Below are 10,022 nucleotides of genomic sequence, written 5' to 3' on the forward strand. Positions count from 1 at the left end.
ATATTCATACGTTTACAAGAAAGTCCAGTGAATACCACTATCATTCAGATATATGCACCAACAACCAGAGCCAAAGAAGAAGAAATAGATGATTTCTATCAACTTTTACAGTCGGAGATAGATCGAACACGCAATCAAGATGCATTGATAATAACGGGTGACTGGAATGCAAAAGTTGGTAACAAAGAATCAGTAGTTAGAAAACATGGGCTTGGTGACAGAAATGAAGCTGGAGATAGAATGACTGAATTTTGTACAATCAATGACTTATTCATTGCAAATAAGTTTTATAAGAAGCATAAACACAGGTTATACACATGGATTTCACCTGATGGTATGCATAGCAATCAGATAGATTACATCTGTGGAAAAAACCCTCTAGAGAAGCTCGACTAAGAATGACAGAAGAAAAATCAATTCCTGTGAGTCGTGGTGCTTGAGAAGAGTCTTGAACATATCATGAACCGCCAAGTAAACAAATAGGTCTGTCTCAGAGAGGATGAAACCAAGTTTCTCCTCGGAGGCTAGCATTTTGAAGTTCCGTCTCACATACTTTGGGCACGTTACCAGGAGGGACTAATCTTTGGAGAACGACATCATGCTCAAGAAGGTGGAGAGATGGTGCAACAGAGGAGGACCCCAGATGTTGATACAGTAACTAGAGCAATGGGGGTTGGTGTATCGGAATAAGTTGAGACTGGCTCAGGACAGGGCAGGCTCCAGAGCTGCTGTCCATAGGGTCACTATGGGTCTCAGGCAACTCATAACATGGGAGAGGCTGGAGAGCATTATGCTGAGTAAAGTAACCCAGTCTCATAAGGACAAATGCTGCATAAAACCATTACGGTAAAAATAGAAGGGTAACTAGTAAAACATGTCTGGGAGTCCAAGGAGAAAAGGGGTGGGAGCAGAGGGGTAAGGATGGGTAAGGGTGAAACCACAGGGTTTCCCAGTTTTGGGGAGCGGGGGAGTTTAAGGAAATGGGAAGAGTCTGGGTGAAAAGACAGGGTAGCAATGGGCAAGGTCCAATGGTGATTAATATTATAAAACATAATGCACGAGATTGATTGTATGAAACACAATATGAATGAGGATTAGTGTGAAACATAATGTATAAGAACTTTGAAAGCAAACCAATAAATTTAAAAAAAAATCTTTAGGGGATACTTCTTGAATCTCCTCCCATGCAATTAACTGCTTCTGAAAAACAGTGTCTTTCCTCTTTCTCACTGACTCTTTACCACACATGATGTCTTTCTCTAGGGACTGGTCCCTCTTGATAACATGTCCAAAATATGGGAGACAATTTTTTTATGGGGAGACTAATTTCTGTTTAGAATTAGACAACTGGACTCAGTTTAAATGATCTCAATTTTTTTCCCCACCATCCATAGCAGGAGTGGCATCCACTTCGTAAATCACATGCCTCTAGAAACTATACAAACTTTGATAAATGTCAATACTTATAGAAAGTCTTCAGGCCTTTTGTTCATAGGATCACTATGAGTCATGCTTAACTTGACAGCAATCAACAACTACAACACAAAGCATCATAGTCAGGAGCAAGTCGAACACAGGTCACCTTCTCTCCATCAGGCCTAATCACAATGTTGATGTTGGCCACATTAGTGTCACAAAGCTTTTCACAGCTTGTTTCATTTGGCACCTGTTGGCCTTGACATCCACAATGCACACAAGTGTGTTGTTATCTTCCATCCTCCCCTGAGCTGGCTCAGGGTCAGGGGAAACCTGATGATGGTATAGTGGTCAAGCTTGTTTCTCCTGGAGGTGCTCTTCAGGGGCACCTGGCTGCTCTCAGAGTCTCAGTCTTAAATCAGTGGAAGGCCAGTAATGTATGGGTCTTCTCTTTTTTTTTTTTTTTTTTTTGGTGCCTCTGGATGCCCTTCAGGACTATATTCTTAGCCTTTAATACCTTTCCTTTGGCTTCAGGTTTGAGAAGGGCAAAGGCTTCCTTCTTCGCTTTTGGCATCACATTCACAGAAAGGGACAAGACAAATTTTTTGCCATCTTCACCCCGGATAAGATGGATTGATATAGTGACTGAGGCAATCAATGTTGGTGTGTTGGAATTAGTGAGACTGGCTCAGGCCAGGGCAGGGTTCAGAGCTGCTGTACATAGGGTCGCTATGGGTCGCAGGTGACTCGGCAGCACATAACAACAGCAATAACCCTTCTAAAGAGCATTTTAACCACACTTTTATCAAGACAAGCTTGCTTTTTCTTTTGGCAGTGCTATTTTCACTATTCTATGGCAACTAGAGGGAGCTCAGGTAACCTAGTGAATAAGAAGGTGTAGTCCCAACCTAAAGGCAAGCTATTCAAACCCAGCAGCTAGCTGCTCCATGGAAGAAACATGAGACATTTTCTCCTGTGTGATTTGCAACCTCTGAAACCCTCTGGAGCATCAGCTATTGAGTTGGCTCTGACTTGATGGCACATAACAACAATACCTACTGGAATCAAAGTCTATAGCACATTCCCTTGCTAAACAAAAGGCCACAGTGGTTCTAATCCACCTTGAGATCAAGATGAGCAGTCCCCTCTCACAAAGACTTATAACATTAGAAATCCAACAAAAGGTTGCTATGAGCCAGGATTGGCTCAATGACAATGAGTATGAGTGAGTATTTCAAGACATCTATTCCTTCTTCTTCATTGCTCAGTTTTCACACGAGGTGATTGAAAACACTATGGCTTGAGGCAGGTGCACTTTCGTCTTCAAAGGAACATCTTTATTCTTTAACACTCTAATGAGGTCCTTTACAACAGCTTTTCCCAGTTCAATACATTACTTGATTTCTTGACTGCTGTTTTCATCAGTGTTTATTTTGCATCCAAGGAAATCTAAATCTATATACTTAAAAAAAAAACAAAACACCCAACACAACATAAACCCTCGTTGTGGTTGAGTCAGAACTGACTGACAACTGATCCTCCAGCAGAGTTTGGGAGGCTGTAAATGCCCATCTTTCTCCCTCGAAGCTGGTGGATACCAACCACCAGAGAGTTGCTGTCTTTAGGATAGTACCTGGAACAACTCTCTACTGGAGAAAGTACAATTCTTTAGGCCATCAGGGCTCCCAATCCTTAACTGAATTAGTCAAAATTCTTGGGGCATGAATTTTGGTCCCTGGATTTCCCTCACTCATTCACTGTATATTGAAAAATGTATGAACCCCACTCTTCAGCCCAGGGATGAAACTTTAGTAGGAACAGCTCTAGAATCTGTCTGTAAGGTCCATTCTTCCATCTGTCCTTCTGTGTTCTCCTGCTTCCCCTTGTACTCTGGAGTCATGAAGGGAAAGAGATAATGATCATTGTAACACATGCTTTTGAGCTTTGTAAAAAAGGATGTTAGAGTATGTCACTAAGATTCATGCACAGGGCATATACCTGTAGTTTCTTTTGCATTTCAAAATAATTCTAGTTTGTCATTCCTTCTTGTTACATAATACCAAATTTTTGATGAAACAACTTCAAGAATGTAAACATAACCAACAGAAAGTCCCTTACATTCAACAGAGATAGTAATGAAGGCTAAAATATTAGATAAAATTCAAATAAAACCTTCCAATTGTTATATAATTTGATCTCTAAAGTTTCCATCATCGTTGTTGTTGTTATATTCCATTGGATCACCTGTGACTCATAGCGACTTTATGTACATTAACTCTGAACCCTGCCCTATCCTGAGCCAATCTTATTGTCTCCAATAGACCTAATCCCATTTCTCCAGTCACTGAGTCCAACCATCTCTTCCTGGGTCTTCCTCTCCTGCACTGTTGCTCCACCCTTTCCAAGGACTAGTCCCTCCTGGCCACATGTCCAAAGTATGTGAGAGAGAACTTCAAAATCCTTGCCTCCAGGGCAGCTTTGTTTTACCTTCTAAAGGACTAACCTGTTTGTTCTCCTGGCAGTCCACAGTATGTCCCACACTCCTCTCCAGCACCACAACTCGAAGGTGTCAATCCTTCTATCATCCTTAGTTATTGCCCAGTTCTCTGACATGTAGAAAATAATTGCAAAGACTATGGCCTGGGTCAGGCACACCTCTGTCTCCAGACTGACATCATCTGTCAAAGTCTCAATCATTGTTAGGAAGAATTTTTCATATTCCATATTATTTGTCTTTATCAGCCATCATTGAACTGTGTCATAGTCACCTTGGGCTGGAGTGCTACAGAGGTTGTGAGGATGGCACATGATAGGGCAGGGTTTAGTTCTGCCGTACACACAGGGTCCTTATGAGTCAGAACCCACTTGGAGGCACTTCATAACCACAACAGAAGTCATATGAGGCTTTAAAAAATACATTGAAATGAAACAAAAGGAAAAATTCATTAAAATCAAATCAAATAAAAAATTCAATTGCTTGGTCAGATTAGCCACAATTCAAAGGCTAAATCATCATATGTGGTTTGTGGTTCCTGCATTGAAAACATAGGAGTAGAACATCCCGTCACTGTAGAGCATTCTTATGGGGAGCGCTGCTCTAGAGTTGGCATTAGCTTCATGAAAACTAACAATAAGAACCTTTTCCTCGTACTTCTTGTCAGTGAGTCCATGATGATTACTCTGGGTTTTTATCATTTTGCCTTTGGATTTTTGCAGCTGTCTTTATCCTGGTTATCCTACTTTGCCCTTGCATTGCTGTTGGTATTTTCAACTCAGCGGTTAAAGTCATTCACTTATTTTTATGCAAAAACAAAAACCATAGAAAGTTTAGCATGTATCAGGGACTATTCTAGATATTTTACAAAACCTTATTTAAAATTAATAATCACTTTCCAAAGTTGTTGTTGTTGTAATGTGCTGTCGAATCCCTTGAGACTCATAGCAACCATATGTACAACAGCCTTGAAAGCCCCTCTATCCTGTGCCAATTTTACTGTCTCAAATACTCCTACCTTCATCACCCCAGTCACTGTATCAACCCATCTCATCAATGATCTCCCTCTCTTTTCCATCCCTCCATCATCCCAAGCGTGATGTCCCTCTCCAAAGACCAATCCTTGCAACATGTCCAAAGTATGTCAGATAAAGCCTCAGAATCCTTGCCTCCAAGGAGTAGCCTGGTCTCTAGAATGAACCTATTTGTTCTTCTAGCAGTCCGTGGTATATTCAAAACTCTTCTCCTGCACCACAGGTCAAAGGCATCAATTCTCTTTCTATTATCCCTAGTCATTGACCAGCTCTCTGACATATAGCAAGCAATTGTGAAGACCATGCCTTGAATCAGGCACATCTTAGTCTCCAGACTGACATCATTGTTCTTCAGTACTCTGGAAAAGTCCCTGACAGCTGACTTTCCCAATGCAAATCATCACTTGATTTCCTGGCTGCTGGTACCAACAGTGTTGATTGTAAAGCCAAGCAAACTAAAATTGCTAACAATCGCAATCTCTTCATCCATCATGATGCTGCCAATCAGTCCAGTGGTGGGAATCTTTGTTTTCTTGATGTTGAACTTCAATCCACATAGAAGGCTGCAGTCCTTGACCTTTTGCAGCAAGTGCTTAGGTCCTCCTCAGTTTCAGCAAGCAGGGGTGTGTCATCTGCATAACGCAGATTGTTGATGAATCTTCCTCCAATCCTAATGCAACATTCCTCCTCATATAGCCCAGCCTCCCAGATGATCTGTTCTGCATATAGATTGAAAAGTTATGGAGACAGGATACATCCCTGGCACACATCTTTCCCAATTTTGAACCATGCAATGTTTCCTTGCTCTGTTCTGATGACTGTCTCCTGGTCCTAATATAGGTTTCGCATAAGCACAATCAAATGTTCTGGGATTTTCATTCTTCTCAGAGTTAGCCACAGTATATGGAGATCCACACAAATGCCTTTGCATAGACAATGAAGCACAGATAGACATTCCTCTGGTACTCTCTGCTTTCTGCCAAGATCTATCTAACATTAGCTATAATATCCCTCATACCACTGCCTCTTCTAAACCCAATCTGCACATCTGGAAGTTCTCTGTTGACATGCTGCTCCAGTCATTTTGGGATAATTTTCAGCAGAATCTTGCTTGCATATGATATTAATGATATTGTTCGATAATTTCTGCACTCTGTCAGGTCACCTTTCTTTGGAATGAGAACAAATATCGATTTCTTCCAGTCAGTTAGCCAGGTGATTGTCCTCCAGATTTCTTGGCACAATTTAGTGAGTATATCCAGGGCAGCATCTGTTTATTGAAATAGGTCAATCAGTATGCCATCAATTCCTGGAGCCTTGTTTTTTTGCTAATTCTTTCAGAGCAGTTTGAACATCATTCACCACAGGCTCTTGCTCATACGTTGTTTCATTAAATTCTTCTGTATCAGCCAATTCCTTCTGGTACAGTAACTCTGTATACTCCTTCTGGCACAGTGACTGTGGCAATAGTGTCAGGTGTGTCAAAGAAGGTGAGATTGATTCAGGACAGGGCAAGATGAAGAGCCATTGTTTATAGGGTCTCTATGAATTGTAGTCGACTCAATGGCATATGAAAACAACAATTTTTATCACCACTTTGTTGTGGTGGTGGTGTACCGTAGAGTTAAAACTGACCCGTGGCTGATGCTAGGTGGGTCTTCTGAGGCAGTTTAATGCACAGGATGAGATTGCCCATCTTTCTCCTGCAGACCATCTGGTGGTTTTAAAACATGTGCCTTAGGGATTACAGTGCAGCTTCTTGCCACTTGGCCACCAGAGTTTCCACTTTACAAATTAGGAAAATGGGTCACAGAAAGATTAATTTTCCCAATGTCATCTATTTGTTAGAACATAATGCATACTGTGTCTTGTCTTAAAATATTGCAGCATCTCTTAATCTCAGAGCATAAAAGCCAAAGTACCTTGAAAGGCCTTTAAAGAAAACAACAGTCTACGTGATCTGTGCAGAATTTTCCATTTTTTGGTGGCCCTTGGGCCGAATAAACAACACCAGCATACCAGATCTAGAGGAGACCTACCCTCACCTTGGAAATGATCACACTGTGGCTGCAGTGTGGCGCAAAAGGAAGAACAAAGACCCTAAGTCACAAAACGACTGTCGTGCATCATAAGCTCAAGGGCAAGGACCTTCCCCAGTACTGCCTCAAGCAAAAATCTTTCCCTGAAGCTGGTACATATCCTCCTAAACACAAGACAGGCATCAGCGTGAGAGACTAGCAGCAGTGCATGGTGTAAAACATCACAAAAGTGACTTGTGACCTAAGCCATCACATCAAAGAGTGGCTGGGGGAGGGAGGTTCTGGACCGGGTAGGTGGGAGTACAAGGAATGCTGATGAAGCAGGGAAAAGTGAAGGGACTAGACACACTTGCTTGAGTTGGGGGGACAGTGAATGTATGGGTTCTTTCTGTAAGGGAAGTGTCTTTCATTTACTCTACTGATTTTTCTGTACACACATATAAATTTAAAAGTTTGAGTATTATCTCGTTTCCTGAGGAAATGAAAAGGAGCTTTGGTGGCAGAGAGTAGGATGTGCTGCACTGCTAACTGAAAGGTCAGTGGTTCAAATCCACTAGTTGTTCTAAGGGAGAAAGACGAGTAAGGCAGTCTTGGAAATGCGGGGGAAATTGTCTGGTTTTGGTTTAAGGCAGGAATATTGTCCTCCCCATCTCAGGCTTCTGCTGTCCCCTCAGTGCCTAAAGCAATGTCTTTGTTGTTGTTTTTGTTATGTTCTGTCAAGTCGCTTGCAACTCAGTGGACCCACGTACAACAGCTCTGAACCCTGTTCTATCCTGAGTCAACCTTATCATCTTGAACACATTTACCCACATTACCCCACTCACTGAATCAATCCATCTCATCCAGGGTCTTTCTTTCATGCGTTGTTCCTCCACCCACCCAAGAATGATGTCCCTCTCCAAGGACTGGTCCCTCCTTGTAACATGCCCAAAGTATGTCAGATGAAGCTTCAGAATCCTTGCCACCAAGGAGTAGCCTGGTTTCATCCTCTCTAGGATGAACCTGTTTGTTTTCTTAGCAGTCCATGGCATATTTAATACTCTTCTCCAGCACCACAACACAAAGACTTCAATTCTCCTTCTATCATCCCTAGTAATTTTCCAGCTTTCTGATGCATTGCAAGTAATTGCAAAGACTATAGCCTGGATCAGGCAGATCCTAATCTCCAGACTGACATCAGAGTGAAAATTCAACTCATTGTCTTCAAGTCAGAAACTACACTTCACTGGCCCTCCGTGGGGATTTTGAAGGCTTAAATCACACAGAAGGAGATTGCCTATCTTTCTCTTTCAAAGCAGCTGGTGGATTCAAACTGCCAGGAGACAACATTTTTGGATTAGCAACACAACTCCCAACCCAGTATGCCACCAGAGCTCCCTTTCAGAGTAAACACTCTTTAAATATTTGTTGTACCAATGAATATATCTCCTCTCATTTACTATATGTGGAACACAATGTTTTTAATTTTTTTTTATTATTATTATTTTGTGTGTGTGTGTACTGTCAAATCGGGGTGGAAAGCAATGTTGAACAAGAAGCAAGAATACGACTTTTAGTTGTTGTTAGGTGCTGACCCCAGAATCCAATCATCCATCGATGGCCCTCCAGCAGGTTTTCAGAGACAAATAATCACAGGGGAGGAGACTGCCCATCCTTCCCCTGTTTAGCAGTTGGTAGCCTCTACCTGCATGCCTTTGGGATTGCAGTTCAGTTTCTTGCCACTAGGCCACCAGAGCTCTCAAACACAATTTACTTATTTATGTTCTGGTGGTTTAGTGAATAAGGAGTTGCACTGTCAATCCATAGGCTTGAGGTTCAAATCTACCAGCTTCTCCATGGGAAAAATATAGGCATTTCTCTTCCTGTGCAATTTACAGCTTCCGCCGCTGTGAGTTTGAGAGTTTTAAAATTTGTATTATATGTAATCCTCAGGGTTTGCTGTCTTTTGAATATTTATAAAGCTTTATGCCTAATAAAGTTCTTATTAACACATTGTTAATTAATACATTGTTTAAAGTTAAAATGTGAGGGTTTATACAAAACTGTAATAGGAATTATTGAGAATAAGAATGAAAAAGAACAATAGCACTAGTTATTTAAACAAAATAGATAAGGAAACACCATAAAAAGAGAAAGCACCTAAAAAGAATAACTTATAGTGAATTCGGTAGCTTATTTTTAAATGGGTTCTGCATTTTAAGACACGTGTGCCAAGAGCAGGGACAATACTGATACAAATGGTTAACTCCACAATAAGGGATATATCTTTCACTTTTCTGTAAAATGCTGGTTTGTCTGATACTTCTCTATATCTGAACATTCAGACTAAGACAGACTAAGAAGAAGGATTGGCCATCCACGTCTGAAATAGCAGGCCTCCGAACCCTATGTACAACAGAACACATGTAGATAACAGAAAGGGCAACCGAGGTTGAGCTTTCAGTTATGGAAATACAAAGGAAGAGGAACAGTTGTAAGCAGACACTAGTTATTGGAACATGGAAGGTGAGAACTATGAATGTAGGAAAAGTAGAAATTGTTAAAAAAGAAATGGAACTCAGATATTGACATACTAGGCATTGGGGAGATGAGATGGACTGGCATGGGGCATTTTGAGTCCGATGATCATATGATATATAACTCGGGAGATGAAAAGGTGAGAAAAAATGGAGTTGCTTTCATAATTAAGAAAGCCATTGCTAGATCCATCTCGAAGTACAATACTGTGAGTGGCAGGGTAATATCCATATGCATACAAGGAAGTCCAGTGAATACCACTATCATTCAGATATATGCACCAACAACCAGAGCCAACGAAGAGGAAATAGAAGATTTTTACCAACTTTTACAGCCTGAGATAGATCGAACATGCAATCAAGATGCATTGATAATAATGGGTGACTGGAATGCAAAAGTTGGGAACAGAGAAGAAGATTCAGTAGTTGGAAAACATGGACTCAGTGACAGAAATGGAGCTGGAGAGAGGATGATAGAATTTTGCACAGTCAATGACTTATTCACCGCAAATACGTTTTGTTG

This window comes from Elephantulus edwardii, unplaced genomic scaffold (genome assembly GCF_000299155.1).
Source record: "Elephantulus edwardii isolate Elephantulus edwardi_28Jun2011 unplaced genomic scaffold, EleEdw1.0 scaffold00167, whole genome shotgun sequence".
Taxonomy (NCBI): Eukaryota; Metazoa; Chordata; class Mammalia; order Macroscelidea; family Macroscelididae; genus Elephantulus; species Elephantulus edwardii.